We start from the raw sequence: 6,000 nt of genomic DNA, 5'->3' as shown, positions 1-6,000 counted from the left end.
ACTCTATGAAGATGATAGATATCTTTAAATAGTAAGTGAATAAATCCTTTAAAGAAATTCAAGAAAACACAAATAATTATAGAAAATGAATTAATCTCTTAAGCAAATCCAAAATAGGAAAACACACACAAAAAAATGAAAACAGAATGAAAAGAAACAAATAAAACTGGTCAAGACATGAAAACAGAAACAGAATCACTAAAGAAAACCCAAACTGAAGGAATTCTGAAAATGAAAAATTCAGGATTTTGAACAGGAACCACAGACGCAAGCTTCCCCAGCTGAATACGACAGATAGAAGAACCTCTGGCATCGAAGATACTATAGAAAAAATAAATGCCTTGGTCAAAGAAAATGTTAAATCTAAAAAAATTCCTGACACAAAGCTTCCAGGAAATCTGAGACACTATGAGAAGACCAAACCTAAGAATAATAGCTGTAGAGAAAACAGAAGAATCGCAGCTCAAAGACCCAGTAAATGTACTCAATAAAATCATAGAAGAAAATCTTTTTGACCTAATGAAGAAGATGCCTATAAACATACCAAATGCAATCAGAACACCAATTAGAGTGGACCAGAGAAGAAAATCCTCCTGCCACATAATTATCAAAACATTAAATAAAAGGAACAAAGAAAGAATATTGAAAGTTGTAAAAGAACAAGACCAAGTAACATATAAAGTCAGACCTATTACAATTATACTTAACGTCTCAATGGAGACTCAAAACACCAAAAGGGCCTGGGAAAATGTGCTGCAGACTCTAAGAGACCACAGATGCCAACACATACTACTATACCCAGCAAAAATTTCAGTCTCCATAGACAGAGAAAATAAGATAGTCCATAAGAAATAAGCAATATTTGTCTGTGAATATAGTCCTATAGAGGGTACTAGAAGGAAAACTCCAACCTATGAAAGTTATCTACAACCATGAAAATATAGGGATTACAAAAATCACACACTACAAAAATCAAATGAAGAAACACACACACACACACACACACACACACACACACACACACACACACCATCATTATCACTAACAACAATAACATAGCAGGAATTAACAATCACAAGATATTGGTATTGCTCTATTCTCCAATAAAAAAAAAAGACACAGAAGGCTAACAGAATGGATGCAAAACACAAGATCCATGTTTCTGTTACATCTAGGAAACACACTTTAACATCAGGGATAAACATTTCCAATCTCAGAGTAGAGGGTTTGAAAAAGATATTCTATACAAATGTACTGAAGAACAAGCTGGTGTAGCCATTTTAATATCTAACAAAATAGACTACATAAAATTTGGAGAGGGGGTTGGAGAGACTTTCAGGAGTAGTGGGAGAGAAAAATGCAGTTTGGGATGCATTGTATGATAGAAGAATAAAAAAGAAAGGGCTTGTACTAGCAACTTAAAGAATACCAGAAAGCTCTAGAACAAAAAGAAGGAATCATGGCCAAGAGGAGTATATGACAAAAATAATCAAACTGAGGGCTGAAATCAATAAAATAGAAACAAATAGGACAATACAAAGAATCAATGAAACAAAGAATTGGTTCTTAGAGAAAACAAAATCTAAAAATTTTTATCCAAACTAACAAAAAGAGAGGATATCCAAATTAACAAAATCAGAAATGAAAAAGAGGATGTAGCAAGAGACACTGAGGGAATCCAGAGTAATTAGGTCAAACTTTAAAAGCTTGTACTCCTACAATTTGTAAAATATCTAAGGAATGGATAATTTTCTCAAGAGTTATCAATGGTTTCTCAATAGTTAAATCAAGATCACATAAACAATAACTCCTAGTGAAAGAGAAGCAGTCACTAAAAGTCTTTCAACAACAACAATAGCAACAAAAAGTCTCAGGGCCAGAAGGTTTTAGCACAGAATTCTACCAGACTTTCAATGAAAGTAACACCAATACTTCCCAAACACTCCACAAAATAGAAACAGAAGGAACACTGTACAGTTATTTTATGAGGACATGGTACCCTGATAGCTAAACTAAATAAATATTCAACAAAGAAAGAGAATTACATACCAATTTTCCTTATGAACATAGATGCAAAGATACTCAATACAATACTTGCAAATTAAATTCAGGAACACATCAGAAAGATCACCCAGAATGATGAAGTAGGTTTTATCCCAGACATGCAGGGATGGTTCAATACAGGAACACCAGTAAATGTAATGCACCATCTAAAACAAACTGAAAGAAAAGCCACGTGACCATCTCTAATAGATGCTGAGAAACGCCTTTTAACAAAATTAAATATCCCTTCATGATAAAAGTCCTGGAGAAGTGGAAGGGGAAGCCCTGGGTCCTGCTAAGGCTGAACCCCCAGTGAACTAGACTGTTGGGGGGAGGGCGGCAATGGGGGGAGGGTGGGGAGGGGAACACCCATAAGGAAGGGGAGGAGGGAGGGGGATGTTTGCCTGGAAACCGGGAAAGGTAATAACACTCGAAATGTATATAAGAAATACTCAAGTTAATAAAAAAAAAAGAAAGAAAGAACATGAATGAAATTCAGTAATTTCTCCCCTTTTGCCATTACTGTATTCATTTTTCACAATCAAATTAACAAAGAAATTATTAATATAAATATGGCATGTCTATGATAAATTTAAATAAAATTTAAAGAGCTGTAAGGCACAAATTTAAAAAAAAAGTCCTGGAGAAATTAGGGATAAAAAGAACATATCTAAACATAATAAAGGCAATTCACAGCAAGCCTATAGCCAACATCAAGTAAAATAGAGTGAAACTCAAAGCAAACTAAAATCCAGAACAAGACAAGTTTGTCCACTCTCTCCACATCTATTCAAAATAGTACTTGAGGTTTTAGCTAGAGCAGTAAGACAGTGAAAGGAGACCAAGGGATAAAAACTAAAAAGAAAAAAATGTATTGCTATTTAGCTGAGAAGCACTTGGCTATTAGGGAAATGAAAGTCAAAACCACCTTAAGATTTCATATTACACCTGTCAGAATAACTAAGATCAATAACTCAAGTGACAGCTCATGCTGTGAGCAGGGAGAACACTTCTCAATGGCAGTGGGAGTGCAAACTTGTAAAGCCACTTTGGAATCAATATGGTAGTTCTTCAGCTAGTCAAGAATTAACCCACCTCAAAACCCAGCTATGCTACTCTTGGGCATATACCAAAAGGATGCTCCACCCTACCACAAGGACACTTGCTCACCCATGTTCATTGTGGCATTTTGCATAGTAGCCAGAAAATGACTGTAACCTAGATGTTCTTCAGTAGAAGAATAGATAAGGAAAATGTGGTACGTTTACACAATGGTATATTACGTCTCTGTTAAGAAAAAAAAGGACACCATGAAATTTATAGGTAAATAGATAGAAGTAGGAAAAATCCTGAGTGAGGTAACTCAGACTCAGAAAGACAAACATGGTATGCAATCCCTTAATATGTGGAGAGAAAGCATTAAGTAAATGATAATAAGAACAAGCTAGCCAGAGAGATTGGGTAAAGTGGAGCAGTCTGGGGGTGCACAGAGAGATCTCCCTGCGAGGGGAAAAGAATATATTTACAGGCAGATGGGGAGCAAATGGGAATGGGATCAGGGGGTAGATCAGATGGAGGCAAGGGCAGAGATGGGGTGGAGGGAAAGAGTGACAGGAGAGATGGCTGGAACTGGGAGGGCATTTGGGTGGTGGTGTGGAAATCTAGTGGAAACTTCCTGGAATGTATGAGTCTGTTCCTAAGGAGGATTCCTAGTAATGGGGGATATGTAGTTTAACCTGTTATCTCTTGCAGCTAGTTGTGGCTTCAGGTGGGGGAACTAGGATGTATTCAATTGAATTATTGTCCAAGGGGCTCCCACTGACATCTGCAGACAATCCAAGCTGCTGCTAAGACAAAAGGCTGCTCTTAGCCAACTGACAACAGGGCTCCATGGCTGAGGGACAACACACAAGTCTTGACAGGAGAAGTCCCTAACCTGGTGCCTGCACGGAACACTTCCACAATTTCTATGTTATAGCTTTTTGGTGTTGAAAGTTACCACGGACTCCTTGAAAGAGAAATGAACACCAATCTCAGCCACATAACCTTTGACTGGTTGAATCTGTCTTGTTAGCAAAATATGCTAGAAAATGGTGGCCCAGAACATGTGGGAGAAGCCAATGAATGTCTGATTTGATTTAAGGTCTACTCTGTGAGGAGGAGTTCATACTGAACACTGTTTAGGTAACCAAGAACCACCAACTAGATAGCCCAGAGATCTAGGGTAAACCCATACATAAAGAGTCTATAATGGAGGTGTCATTTGGTTCCATCCCCACAGAGGTCAGAGAATCCCATGGAAGTGGGGGGTGGAAAGATTATAAAAGCTACAGGGAATGGAGGACAATTAGGAACAAGGCCCCTGAACCAGCTTGAGCAGGAGAAAGGAGCTCACAGAGACTGAATCGAAGTGAGATAAATTTTTTATGGTCTTCACCCAGGTCCGCTGTATTTACATATTAAATGTGAACCCATTTTGCAATATTTTGCTTGGTTCTTGTAGCATTTGCCATCTTCAGTCATCTAAATTACTTTTTCTGTCAGAAGCATAAATCACGTAAGGCTCCTTTGTTTGTTCAATGAGTATTAGCTTTGCTAATACAGCTTATATCTTCAATCGGCAATTTTACACACTCATTATATAGTGCAATTTAAATAGCAACTACATGTTGTCGCCTAAAATACAGTTTAAACATCGGATAACCAAAGCCTTCTGACTGAGCAACCTGCTACTGATGCGTTGTATTTCTTTAGCTCTTCTCAACTCTGTTCTTAATAACAAATTGGCAAATAACACCTTTGGAAATCATTAACTCAATGTACTGGTAGACCTGGTAACAGAGGAAGTTCGATCTAGTTGTAGCTAAAATGAAACTGTAGGCTCCCTTGTTAGAAATTGCTAACAATTTCAAGAAGGCTAGAGCAAAACATTAAAGGAAGCCTCACAGGATATCATGAAGCTGCACGGGCTGCAGCTGCACAGTTGAAGCCAGTTCTGCCAGCCACGTTCTAGATACATTTCTAGGAATCCCCGAATTGCAGGAGGTCAAGAAAGTGGGGTCCTGAGTTTCAGACCAGCTTGAGCTGCACAGTAAAATCATGCCTCAAAAACAAAGCAAAACAACAACAACAACAAATATTGTACTGCAATTTGGGGGGTTTGTTCATTTATAGGTGCTTCGCTGTCAGAAAGACATGAATCTCAGGACTTCAGCTTCACATAAACACTTCCTAAAGGTCTCGTCTCTGGGTACTGTAATGTGGGATGTAAGGGTTTCAATACGAAGATTTTTTGAAAAAACACAATTCAGCCCACAGTACCATTGTTGAAAGCCTGGTCTTTCAACTTGACACTTACAAAATAAAGAAGGCAACCTTATTAGTAAAACTTTTATTGTAGTCTGTAAATGGGATAAGAGCTTTAGCAAATTATTTTATTCAATAGAGTATATTATATTTTCAAGCTCAAAGAGACAAAAAAAAAAATTTACTCCAAATCATGAACCTAGTAAAGTGTTAAGAGATGCAACTTTATTAGACTCTACCACCTAGTCTTTCGAGACTCATAGAGCCTTCTAATATTTACTGGCGAAGTTTATTTAAGGTTATTAAACCTCCCCAAGACAGTGAATATCTCCAAGGTCACATGAAACCACTTTGAATCTCGAAATCTGTGGGTTTTCTTTATCAGCTATCGTTGCTTTAAAAGAATACATTTGTGCTTGTGTTTTTAATCCATAAGAACTCTGGAAATTGAATTTTTTTTTGAAAAACACTTAGTTAACATGAATTCAGGGAAAAGGGAATTGGATAGCCTGTGAAGATTTCGATACTGACTGTCACTTAGCATTCTTATGCTGTTGGCTGTGTGATTTTTCATGTCTGTAGCATCAATATCTTCTAGCATAGGTGTTAAGGGCTATCAGCTTAAATTACTATGTACAGCCAAGCATAGTA

The sequence above is a fragment of the Rattus rattus genome, chromosome X (genome assembly GCF_011064425.1).
Source record: "Rattus rattus isolate New Zealand chromosome X, Rrattus_CSIRO_v1, whole genome shotgun sequence".
Taxonomy (NCBI): domain Eukaryota; kingdom Metazoa; phylum Chordata; class Mammalia; order Rodentia; family Muridae; genus Rattus; species Rattus rattus.
Note: the sequence above shows the minus strand (reverse complement) of the source record.